The sequence below is a fragment of the Micromys minutus genome (assembly GCF_963924665.1).
Source record: "Micromys minutus genome assembly, chromosome: X".
NCBI classification, from domain to species: Eukaryota; Metazoa; Chordata; class Mammalia; order Rodentia; family Muridae; genus Micromys; species Micromys minutus.
Genome location: NC_137970.1, coordinates 115,399,130 through 115,412,798, shown reverse-complemented (window position 1 = coordinate 115,412,798; position 13,669 = coordinate 115,399,130). Strand labels below are relative to the sequence as shown.

The 13,669-nt window shown below is 37.1% G+C and overlaps 1 pseudogene across 1 annotated transcript; it reads right to left on the bottom strand.

The window, feature by feature from the left end:
- Nucleotides 1-12,236: 12,236 nt before the first annotated feature.
- LOC308415221 (large ribosomal subunit protein eL6-like) lies at nt 12,237-12,806 on the bottom strand (annotated as a pseudogene). Its single transcript has one exon. The product of its transcript is annotated as a large ribosomal subunit protein eL6-like (transcript).
- Between the last annotated feature and the right edge of the window lie 863 nt (nt 12,807-13,669).

The window sequence follows — 13,669 nt, the reverse complement described above, 5'->3', positions numbered from 1 at the left end:
GTCATAAGTTTAATGCAATCCTGGACAACATAGAGATATTGTTATAGAGAAAGAAAAGAGAGAGGGAGAGTCTATTTGACAATTTGTTAATTGTTTTGTTTACTTTTTATTCTAGATATCAATCCCTTGTGTAATGAATAGCTGGCAATAGTTTTCTCAGTAGGCTACTTTTTCACTTAGTCATTTGCTCTGTAGAAACTTCTGAATTTAATGCAATCTCAAAGTCAATTCTTGCTTCTATTTCCTGAGCTGATAGAGTCCAACTTAGAATATTAATACCTAAAATGTATCTTAAGGTGTTTTCCTGTGCTTTCTTATAGCAATTTCAACTATATTCGATGGAAAAATGACTTTAACATCTTTAACAAATGGTGTTGGTCCAACTGGTACTCAGCATGCAGAAGAATAAAAGTAGAGCCTTTCTTATCTCCTTGTACAAAACTCATGTGCAAGTGGATCAAATATCTTCACACAAAACCAGCTACACTGAAACTATTAGAAGAGAAAGTCAGGAAGAGCTTAGAACATGAACACATAGGCACAGGGGGAAATTTTTCTGAACAGAACACCAATGGCTTATGCTCTACGACCAAGAATTGGCAAATGGGACCTCATGAAATTGCAAAGCTTCTGAAAGGCAAAAGACATGATAAAAAGGACAAATGGCAGCCAACAGATTGGGAAAAGATCTTTACCAATCCTAAATCTGATACAGGGCTAGTATCCAATATATACAACGAACTCAAGAAGTTAGACTCTAGAGAATCAAATAATCCTATTTTTTAAAACGGGGTACAGAGAGGTAAGCAAAGAATTCTCAACTGAGGAATAACGAATGGCTGTGAAGAACCTAAAGAAATGTTCAACATCCCTAGTCATTAGGGAAATGCAAATCAAAACAACCCTGAGATTCCACTTCACACCAGTCAGAATGACTAAGATCAAAAATTCAGGTGACAGCAGATACTGGCAAGGATGTAGAAAAGGAGGAATAATCCTCCATTGTTGGAGGGATTGCAAGCTGGTACAACCTCTATGGAAATCAGTCTGGCAGTTCCTCAGAAAACTGGACATAGTACTGCCTGAGGACCCAGCTATACCACTTCTGGGCGTATACTCAAAAGACACTCCAACATATAACAAGGACACATGCTCCACCATGTTCATAGCAGCCTTATTTATAATAATCAGAAGCTTCAAAGAACCTAGATGTTCATCAACAGAGGAATAGATACAAAAATGTGGTACATTTATGCAATGGAGTACTACTCAGCCATTAAAAACAATGACTTCATGAAATTCTGAGGCAAATGGATGGAACTTGAAGCTATCATCCTTAGTAAGGTAACCAGTCACAAAAATAAATAAATAAATAAAAAACTCTCATGGTATGTACTCACTGATAAGCAGATACTGGTGCAAAAGGCTCAGAATAACCCCCCCCCCCCAAAAAAAAAAAAACAACTCACAGAAATTATGAAGTTCAAAGAGAAGGAAGCCAGAAGGTAGATGTCTCAGTCCTTCTTAGAAGGAAGAACAAAACACTTATGGGAGGAAATACAAGGTCATATAGAGAAGCAGGGATTGAAGAAAAGATTATCCAGAGACTGCCTCACCTGGGGATCCATCCCATATGCAGCCACCAAACCCAAGCACCATTGCTGATGCCAAGAAGTGCTTATTGGCAGGAATCAGATATGGATGCCTCCTCAGAGGCCCTGCCAGAACCATACTGATACAGAGGAGGAGGCTTGCAGCTAACCATTGGACTGGACAGGAGGGCCACAATGAAGGAGCTAGAGAAAGGAATAAAGGAGCTTAAAGGGTCTACAACCCCATTGGAAGAATAAAATTATCAACTAACTAAACCCACCACCGCTCCCAGAGACTAAAACACCTACCAATGAGTTCACATGGAGAGACCCATAGCTCCAGGTGCATATGCAGCAGAGGACTGCATTGTCTGGCATCAATGGGAGGAGAAGCCTTTGGTCCAGTAAAGGCTCATTTTCCCAGTGTAGGGAAATGACAAGGCGCTGAGGGGTGAGAGAGAGGGCAATTGGAAGAGGGAGCACCTTCATGGAGGCAATGGGAGGAGGAGGGGGAATGGGATTGGGGGAGAAGGGGATAACATCAGAAATGTAAAAACAGAAAATATTTTATAAAAAAAAACAAAAGAAACTATACTATAATGTCATAGTAACAAACTTCAGTGTGATACCAACACAAAAACACGTTTGGAGAAAACTAAAATAGAATAGAGGGCCCCAAAGGAAACCTACAAACTATAATCATATAAATCTTGAGACAGAAAAGAAAAATGCATGTTGGTGATAATACAGCATCTTCAACACTGATGGAAAGCTAGATGTGCATGTACCCAATACCAACTTCACCAATATAAAATCTAAGATCTTAGACTTACAGAAATGCACATACTGGTAGCAACAAGCATCCCCCCCTAAAAAATAAAGTACCTGTAATTGAGAGAGAATAATGGAAGCTGTAGGAAGTTGCAAGGGTGGGAAAGAGAATGGATTTAATCAAAGCGCATTATATGCATGTATGAAATTCTCAAACAACAACAAAGCACTCCATTTGATTTCATACGAGAACTGTCCTCTCAGTGGTATGCTTTGAGTGCCAAATAACAGGACATTCTTCTCTGTGCCCAATTACATTATTTGCTCCTGCTGTGAGGAATAGTTATAAGAAACTTATTTTTGAAAGTATTGCTTGTTTGTTCAGTTTTTAAATTAAGCTTTTAATTTTTAAGAAATTATAGACTCTCATGTTCAGATACAGAAAATAATAGGGCATTTTAAGAAATTTTATGGGCATTTTACCCTGGCAAAAGCCACTAGACTTCTTAACTCCACTGAAAAGCCTTTTTTTTTTTCCATCCAACCACAATTCCCTGGGGACTACACTTCTTGGTTCTACCTCAGAAGCCCCTGGATCTTTCAAAATGCTCCACTACAACTTTTCTTCTAGCCCATCTCTATTCCTGTGTGTTGTCCCACAATCAGCAGAACCACAGTGTACAAAAGATATCACAACCGGCATACTTGTCCCATAATGGGCAGGAGCAATAAAAGAACAGAAAACCCACCCAACGAAAAAGAGTGTAGGTATACCAAGAGACAATTTAAAACATAATAAATCCAGATGTCTAAATCCAAACACACAATGCTCACATGCACATGTGTGCATGCACACACCACACCCAAAACAAACAAACAAACAAGACCTGAAGAACCTAGACAATATGCCTCTTCCAGAAATAAGCAGGGACTACTTACAAAAGAGTTAGACAAAATAATAACAATGTTTCAAGGCATGAAAATAGAATTTAGCAAAGAAATAGGACCACTAAATTAAAGGCAAACTGAAATAAAACTGGAAATAAAAAACCAAGAATATTAATAAAAAAAACCTTTAGAGATAAGAATTATCAATAGATTGGAGAACTTTAGGTATTGAACATAAAGTAGAAGAAATGGATACTTCAATCAAAGAAAATGTTAAAAAAAACCCAGGTACAAAACATCCAGAAAATGTGGGCACTAAAAAAACAAAAATGCAAATCTATGTAGAAAAGGTATAGAGTGAGGAGAAGAAACCCAGAAAATATTTTTAACAAAATCATAGAAGATGTTGTCAGTCTAAAAACAGATGCTTATCGAAGTAACATATTAAACACCAAGTAGACAGCATCAGAAAAGATAGTCCCCATGACACATAATAAAAGTTCTAAATGTACAGAACAAGGAAAAATATTAAAAGCATCAAAGGGAAAAGACGAAGTAACAAAGACAGGCCCATTAGGATAGCACCTGAATTTTTAATGAAGACCCAGAAAGCCAGAAGGCCTGGATGAATATACTAAAAACACTAAGAAATCACAGATACCAGCTTATAATACCCAGCAAAACTATCAATTATCAACAAAGAAAGAAAAATATTTCAAGATCAAGCCAAATTTAAGCAATTTCTGTCTACTAATCCACTTCAGAAGATACTAGAAGAAAAATTTCAGTCTCAAGAGGTTAACTATAGAAACAAACGAACAAACAAAACCCAAAACAAAACCCCTTAAGATATAATCACAGAAAATAGATAAAAGGATGGGAAGGGGGTACACCAAGACCCCACCAATAAAATAACAGGGATAAAAGATAATGCTTATTAATATCTATGGGGCACTGCCTGCACATTCTCCATTACAAGATGGCGCTGACATCCGGCTGGAGTTAGCAGTAAATAAGTCATGTGCGCACATGCTGGGTAACTTTCCACTCCTTGAGCTCTGCCTCTCCCGTGGCGTCATATGGCCTGATGAGTTTCAACCAATCAGGGGGCTCCACGTCCAAGGCGAGGACTGGTTCCTATATAAGGGGATGGGCTAGATAGTTCAGGGTCTTCGTCTTCATGTGTTGCAAGCTTATGCTCTGCCTCTCGAGAGCATTAAAGCTTTACTGCAGAAGAATCCTATTTTGTGTGCCGCGTCGTTCTTGCTGGCGAGACGTTTGCGCAGGACAAATATCCCTCAATATTAATGGTTTCAGTTTCCCAATAAAAGGACACAGACTAATAAACTGGATTAAAAAAAAAAAAAAACAGAATCTGTCTTTCTGTTGTATCCAAGAAATATACTTTCCCCATTATTGATACACATCCTCTGTGGATAAAAAGATGGAAAAGGGTATTCTAAACAAATAGATACCAGAAGCAATCGTGTAGTTATTTTTAATATCTGACAAAATAGACTTCAAACCAAAATTAATTAGAAGAAACAGGGAAGGACACTCCGAATTTACTAAAGGAAAAAAAAATCAACAAGAGGATATTGCAACTCTAAACATTTATGCACCAAACAAAAGGGACACCCAAGTTCATAAAAGAAACATTATTACACTTAAAATCACATATTGACCATCTGATAGTAGATGACTTCAACAGCCCACTCTGGTCAGTACATAGGTCATCCAGACAAAATGTAAATAAATAAATACTGGCATTAAATATCACCATAAATCAAAATGGCTTAGAAGACATTTCCAGAACATTCCACCCAAACAAAAATGAATATACTTTTTACTCTGCAGCTCATGGAACTTTCTCCAAAACTGAGCACATATTAGTAAACCACATAAGTCTCAAATGATATAAGGAAATTGAAATAACTTCCTATCTGACCATCATGGATTAACGCTGGATATCAACAACAACAGAAACACCAGAAAGTATACAAATTTGTTGAAACTGGACAGCTAACTACTGAATGAAAACTGGGTCAAGACAGAAATCAAGGAAGAAATTACATTTTTTTAGGATTGAGTGAAATAAAAACCCATCACACCCAAAGCTATGGGAAATTCAGGACAGTTATAAAAGGCAAGTTTAAAGAACTAAGTATGTCCATAAAATATTGTTAAGATCTCATATTAGTAATATAATGAGCACCTGAAAGCACTAGAACAACAAGAAACAATACCCATAAAAAACAGACAGGAAGGGGGGTTGGGGATATAGCTCAGTGGCCCTGGGTTTGGTCCTCTGCACTGGTGGAAGAGTAGAGTAGACAGGAAGAACTACTCAAATTCATGGCTGAAATCAATGAAACAAACACTAAAAAAAAAAATGAAATAAAGAAATGGTTCTTTGAACAAAAATCAATCAGACTCATAAACCTTTAGCCAAACTAAATATAAAAACAAAGTGTGAAGATCAAATTAATGAAATTAGTGATGAAATATGAGACCCAATAGCAAGCACTGAGGAAATTCAGAGAATCATAAGAACGTACTTTAAAAATCTGCACTGCACGAAATGATAATCATCTGCAAGAAAGAGAAAATAAAATATTCATCCAAAAAAATCTGTACTCCACGAAATTGGAAAATTTAAAAGAAATGGATACATTTCTTGATAATAGGATCTACCAAAGTTAAATCAAAATCAGATAAGCGCTATAAATAGATTCATAATCCCTAGTCAAACAGAAGCATTAAATAACCCCCCCCCCAAACAAAAGCTCAGGGCTAGATAAATTCAGCTCAGAATTCTATCAAGCCTTCAAAGAAAACTTAATCTCAACACTCTTTAAATTATTCTGCAAAGTGGTAAAAGAAGGAACATTTCCTAATTCTTTTTATGAAGCCACTATTATCCTAATACATAAAGTCATACAAAACCCATCAAAGAAAAAAAATTACTTATCAATTTCCCTTATAAATATAAATGCAAATACTCTCAATATAATACTTGCAAACTGAACACAAGAATACATCAAAAAGATCATCCAACATGATCAAGACCTCTTCATCCTGTAAATACAAAGATGGCTCAACATCTGTAAATTGACAAATGTAACCTACCACATAAACAGGCGGAAAGACAAAAGCCATATGTAATTATCTCAGATGGAGAAAAGCTTGTAGAACAAAACTTCAACACCTCTTCATGATAAAAATCCTGAAGAGAGTAGGAATACACTGGACATGCCTCAACTTAATAAAAGCAATTTACAGGATGCTCACAGCCAAATCAATATAGAGAGAAACTCAAATTAAGTTAAATAAAATCAGGGGGAAAACAAGGTTTCCTGCTCCCTCCATACCTACTTAATACAGTACTTATCTTAGTCAGTGTTCTAAAAGATATCTAAAGAGAAACCACGACAAAGGTGACATTCATAAAAGAAAATATTTAATTGGTGCTTGTTTACAGTTTCAGAGATTCCCTATATTATCCTCATGGCTGAAAGCATGATGGAATGTAGACTCTGAGCTTAGCATTGGCTCTTGGAACTCCAACACCTACCCCCAGTAACATGCTTCCTCCAATAAGGCCACACCTCCTAATTATTTTCAAGGAGTGCCATTCCTTAGTGAGCAAGCACTCAAGGGGCATTTTTACTCAAAAACCACAGTACTTGAGGTCTTAGCTAGAACAGTAAGGCAACTGAATGAGATCAATGGGATACAAATAAGAAAGGAAGAAGTCAAAGTATCTTTATTTGCAGATGATACAGATTTACTTAAAAGACCATAAAACTCTACCAAGAAACTCTAATTACAGCTAATTAATACTTTTAGCAGAGTGGTAGGATTATAAGATTAACACACAAAAATGAATAGCCTTCCTATATTTAAATGTCAAATGAACTGAGGAAGAAAACAGGGAAAGAACACTGTTCACAGAAGTCTAAAATATAGCTAGGAATAACTCTCAGTAAGCAAGGGAAAGACTTGTATAATAAAAATGTTAGGATATTAAAGAAAGACATTGAAGAAAACACCAGGAGATAAAGATCTCCCATTCTCATGGACCTGTAGGATTCATATAGTGAAAATGTCCATCCTAATAAAAGCTGTCTATAGATTCAAAGCAATCACCATCAAAATTCTAAAACAAGTCTTCATAGAAATTGAAAAAAATAGCCTTCAACTTTATATGGAAACACACCCACAAAAAATAAGATAGCTAAAACAAATATCAATAATAAAATAATTGCTGGAGGTATCACCAGCCATGACTTCAAGTTGAATTATGGAGCTATAGTAATTAAAATAGGATTCTTGGCATGAAACAGACATGTTTATCAACGGAATCAAACTGAAGACCCAGAAATAAATTCTCACACCTATGAACACTTGATTTTTGATGAAGAAGCCAGAAATATACACTTGTTAAAAAAAAAGCATCCTTGATAAATGTTGCTGGTCTAACTGAATATCTGCTTGTAGAAGAATGAAAATAGAACTGTATTTATCACCCTATGCAAAACTCAAGGACAAAGGAATCAAAGGCCTCAATGTAAAAGCAGATACACTGAATCTGACAGATGAGAAAGCTGAGTATTGTCTTAAACTGCTTGTCAGAAGACAAAGTCTGAGCAGGATGCTGATAGCTCGGGCACTGAGACTAACAATTTATAAATGGGAACTCATGAAGCTTCAAAGGGTCTGTGTGGCAACAGACACAAGGGACCTGATGTTCGATACTGCTACTGAACATGAGCAATCACACACACACACACACACACACACACACACACACACATTTAAAAATACTAAAACAAGTCTCTTGAAAAGTACACCAGCTTTGGTCTCTTAAAAAGTTAGTTTATCTGATGATAAAAATGTATTAAATCCATTTCGAGGAGCCCCTGACTTCTTAATCTTTTAAATTATGTGTAGAGTCTTCACTACTAGGGAAGCTAAAACTGTGGAGCAGCTGCTGAACCATGGGTGGAGTCATCAAGAGAGAGCAAGGGGCAGGGCTGTGTGAACTGCAGAGGGAAAGACAATGGTGGTGGAGGTGCCTTAGACCTATGGGATCCATATCTGATAATAATGTGTCCTAGATGCCACGCATGGAACTACAATATGGAGTGTGTTGTCTTTTCACACTTCTTCACTCCCTCTCTCTTTTTTTATGATCTCATGCCTCCTTTTTACAGTGAGAATGTTACTTTTTACATCATAGCTTGCAACTCTGCAGCATGCTCTTTTACTATTTCCCAGGCATTAAAACCACACTTTGAGTATTAGAGGACGCCTTTGATTTTGAACTAAAGAGGAGTGAGACCTCAGTAACAGAAATTCTTTATGCTTCCTAGACTACATGACGTGAGCTTCTATGTTCTACCACAGTCTCCCTGACAGGATGGAGTGGCGCTCTGAAACTGTGAATCAACACTATTTTCTTTCTTGAGTTGTTTCTGTCAGATATTTGGTCACAGTGATGACAAGGACAATAGATGCAGAAAACTGGTACCAGAGAATGAGATTATTGTTGTGACTAAACTCGACTTTTTGGTAGCTAAAACTTTGGAACTGGTTTGTGAGAAGAAGAGATTAGAGAAAGTGTCTAGAGAAAGCTTAGGGTTTTGCAGGATTTTAATGGACAGTTTGAGTGCAAGTTTAGAAGACCAGAATATTTATAGGAATGTGAACTTTCCTATAAAGGTTTTAAAAGATACAAATGATGACTTTATTGAATAAAGACTTTATATTACATTCTTGTGAAAAACACATCTACATTTTATCTTTCTAAATCTTTGTGGAAAGGTGAACTTAAAACTACTGAACTAATTTGCTGGAAAGAATTTTAAGGCAGTACAAGGTTTGTGTGGATTCTCCCAGTTTTATTTGGCCAGGTTAATAGTAACAATTAGAAGCAAAAAAACAGAGACAACTTTATGAAAAACATGTTGTTTTTCAAAAAGATTCCTGAAGAGATTGGAGCCATTAAGAAACGCCAAGTACAGACTGGTCAATGGCTAAAGGTACCTGCTGGCAACCAGCAACTTCAGTTCCATCGCTAGGGCTCAAAAGGTGGAAGAAGAAAAGCAAAAGTACAAGGAAAATGAAAAAAAAAAAAAAAACGAACAAACAAACAGTAGCAAAACACTCATCACAGATTAATATGGTAAAGAAAAGTAAATTATCTGCAATTGTTTTAATAACTAAGAATTTACCTTTTGAAAAGAGCTCTCCATGTTCAAACTTTTAGGACAGAGCTTCCTAAGACATTGGTTCCCCCAGATTTATTTTAGCATGCTCATTTACCAGAAATTCAGAAGTACCTACAGACATAGTCAAGGGGAGCTTGAGGCCTGATAGATCTTCTGGCAGACACTGGCATCATCCATTTTTTCCAGATATTCAGAATGCAAGATCTATGAAATCATGGAGCTTTGTATCCATACTTCAAAGTAAAAGCTGGGAGGCCAAGCAATGGGCCATTGAGAAGGCACAGTATGAAAGCTATACAAATGATGCTGAAGATAAATGACAGCCCCATATTTTAGAGATGCCCGTAACATGGAACATCTGATAAGGAAATCCAAAGGAAAGAAATAGAGCCAACCCAAGAGCAAATCCTTGTGGGCTACAAATGGTAAAGTTAGAGTAATGGGGTAGTCCAACACCTCAAGTACATGCATCATGCCACAGAGAGCCCTGGATACCGGACATTGTAGTCCAAGGTTTAATGGCTTCCCTGTTGGGGGTTTGTCTTGCTTCTTTGCCATGCTCCTATCTTCCCCCCTTTTTTTCTTAAACTTTTAATTGATTCTTTGTTAATTTCACATCATGTACCCCAATTCCATTCATCACCCTGTCTATCCATATCTGCTTTGTGCCCTTGAAACCTCCTCACAAAAGAAAACAATAAATAAATAAATAGATAGATAGATAAATAAATAAATAAATAGATAGATAATGTTAACATGGGAGTTGTAGCGTGCTATGGTGTGTCACAACTATACCCTGTTGTCCACACTTCTTTGCTTGCAATTATTTCCAAGTGCCATCAGTCTGGTTCTAGACCTCTGGCTTCTGCTAAACTACCAATACTGAATCCTTACTAGGAATCCTCTCAGATATCCTGTTGTTGCCCTGTGTTACGTCTTTTAACATATATTTCCTGAAATTTATACTAAATCTCTGAATGTATGCATACTTCATTCTCCTTTGTTTAGCTTTGTTTTGGTGTGGTGTTTCCTTTTGGGTTTTCATGTATTTTTGGAGTATTTGTTGGTTTGTTTGTTTGTGTGCTTGAGACTAAGCTTGCCCATAATTCACAGAGATACCTGCCTGCCTCTGCCTCCCACTTACTGAAACTAAACCATATCTGGCTATGTACTTCATTATTTTGTTTTTGACAAAACCATTGTATCTTTTTACAGGCACATCATGTTTCTTTAACTGATCTCTAATTTGTAGGTATTTGGATTATATTTATCACTGAAAAGAACACCATACCTTTTATAAAAAGCTTTATACCTGCTATGCTTTAGTACAATAGACTCGGAGATACAGATAAGCACTTAATGTATGCATAAGTATCTCTCTGTTTTAGATATTTTACTCATGCATATTAATTATACAGTATGACGAATCTCATTATAAGATTTTAAGACTTGTGTATAATTCACTTTGATCATATTTACCCCACTATTAACCTCTCTTGTTTCTCCTACCTGCCTCTCATTGATAGTATTCTTCTTCCCAAATAGCCTTCTAGTTTCATGTCTTTTTAATCTCTCTCTCTCTCTGTCTCTCTCTCTTTCTCTCTCTCTCTCTCTCGGTGTGTGTGTGTGTGTGTGTGTGTGTGTGTGTGTGTGTGTGTGTGTGTGTGACAGAGAGAGAGGGGGGCTTTTCAAAGAAGCCAGGACCACTTACATGTATATATGTACACAAAGAGACATAGAGACAGAAACACAAACAGAATTCATGTTAAAATTTGTTAATATTATTACTACAGTAGTGTCTGTTCCATACTTTGATGAAATGCCATAGGGTTTTATAAGAGCTAATATTCTTTAATAACCTAGGCAAAATTCTGGAGCAATAGTAGTGTTTCTACTTACAACCTATATTCACTGAGGTGTGTTTCCTGTATGAAGCAAAATGCTGGACCCTGTTTACATATCCAGTCTGTTAGCCTATGTCTTTTTATTGGGGAATTGAGTCTATTGATGTTGAAAGATATTAGGAATAAATAATTGTCGTTTCCTGTTATTTTTGTTGTTAGAGGTGAAATTGTGTTTGTAGGTCTATCTTCTTTTGGGTTAGTTGAAATAAGACTACCATTTGCTTTTCCTAGGTTGTAGTTTTTCTCCTTGTGTTGGAGTTTTCCATCTAATTTTCTTTGTAAGGGCTGGATTTGTGGAAAGATATTGTATAAATTTGGTTTTGTCATAGAATATCTGGGTTTCCCCATCTATGCTGATTGAGAATTTTGCTGGATATAGTAGCCTGGGCTGGCATTTGTGTTCTCTTAGTCTATTGATGTTGAGAGATATTAAGGACCAATAATTGTTCCTTCTTGTTATCTTTGTTGTTAGAGGTGGGATTATGTTTATGTGAATATCTTCTTTTTGTGAAAAGATTAATTTCTTGTTTTTTTGTAAAGGTCCAGCTTCTCAGGGAATCACCATCCCTTACCTCAAGCTGTATTACAGAGCAATAGTAATAAAAGCCGTATGGTACTGGTACAGAGACAGGCAAGTAGCTCCATGGAATAGAACTGAAGACCCAGAAATGAACCCACACACACTTATGAACATTTGAACTTTGACAAAGGAGCTAAAACCATTGAGTGAAAAAAAGATAGCATTTAAAACAAATGGTGAGGGTTCAACTGGGGGTCAGCATGTAGAAGAATGCAAATTGACCTGTTTTTTCAATCTGTTTTTATTTTTACGATATGAAGCTGTTTAATTAAGTTGTTAGCAATTTAGAACACCAGTTTGTCAGGGAGAACTGAAATCGCAGGTAGCTCTGGAGCTGAGGAACAGCTTTAATCTTTGGCAAAGTCTGCGAGTCCACCGTTTTCTGATCAGCCTTTCGCTGCTCTGTAATCTCGTATTTCTCCTTCTCTGTGTTGAAGATTTCACCCTCCTGATGCCTGGGCTTGCACAGCTGCTTCTTCTTGAAGTAAGCTTCAGTCAGGTGTTTGGGGATTTTAACCTCACTGATAACGACTTTTGTACAGGTGGCGATGACAAACTTCTGGTGTGCTCTGCGCAGAGAAACACTGTCGAGGGCAAGAGGTAGCACAGTCACAGGTAGCAAGCCACTGCCCATCTGCTTCAGGAAAACCATTCTTGCACCTGTGGCATCCGGTGAGGATGATCAGGACAGTCCTGGGAGTGATGCCGGAGCACAACCGTTCTTGTCCCCACCAAGTGTTTTTGTGAGAGTAGCAAGGACCTTCTCCTTTTTCTTCTTTTCAACCTTGGTCTTGGCAGCTGAGTATTTCCTTTTGTACAAGGCCTTTCTGGAACACATAACCAATTCCTCTAGCCAGGGCAGGGTTTCAGGTACAATGGTGTTTCACCTTCTTGGGCTTTTTAACCTTAGGGTTACTCTTTTTGGCTGCACAAGCAGACCGGGCCCTGGAGGCAGGAGCATCCCCACCTTCTCCTTTGTATCAGGCTTCTCCACCTTTTCACCTGCCATCTTGCAAGACAGGAAAGACAAATTGACCTATTCTTATCTCCTTGTACAAAGTTCAAGTGCAAGTGGATCAAGGATCTCCACATAAAACCAGGTACACTGAAACTAATAGAACAGAAAGTGGGGAAGATCTTGGAACATATAGGCACAGGGGGAAATTTCCTCAACATAGCACCAATGGCTTATGCTCTAAGATCAACATCCGACAAATGGGACCTCATAAAATTTCAAAGGTTCTGTAAGGCAAAGGACACTGTCAATAGGATGAAATGGCAGCCAAAAGATTGGGAAAAGATCTTGATAGAGGTCTAATATTTAATATATACAAAGAACTCAAAAGAAGTTAGACTCCAGAGAACCAAGTAATCCTATTAAAATTGGAGTACAGCGCTAAACAAAGAATTCTCAACTGAGAAATATCAAATGACCAAGAAGCAACTGAAGAAATATTTGACAATTTCTTTCTTTACAGACTTGAAGTTCTTGTCACACAGTTATTTCACTGGCTTGGTTAGATTCAAACCCAGGTATTTTATATTATTTGTGACTATTGTGAAGAGTGTCATTTCTCTAATTTCTCTCTCAGCCTGTTTATCCTTTGAATAGAGGAAGGCTACTGATTTGTTTGAGTTAGTTATATATCCAGCCACTTTGCTGAACTTGTTTATCAGCTGTAAAAGTTCCCTGGTAGAATT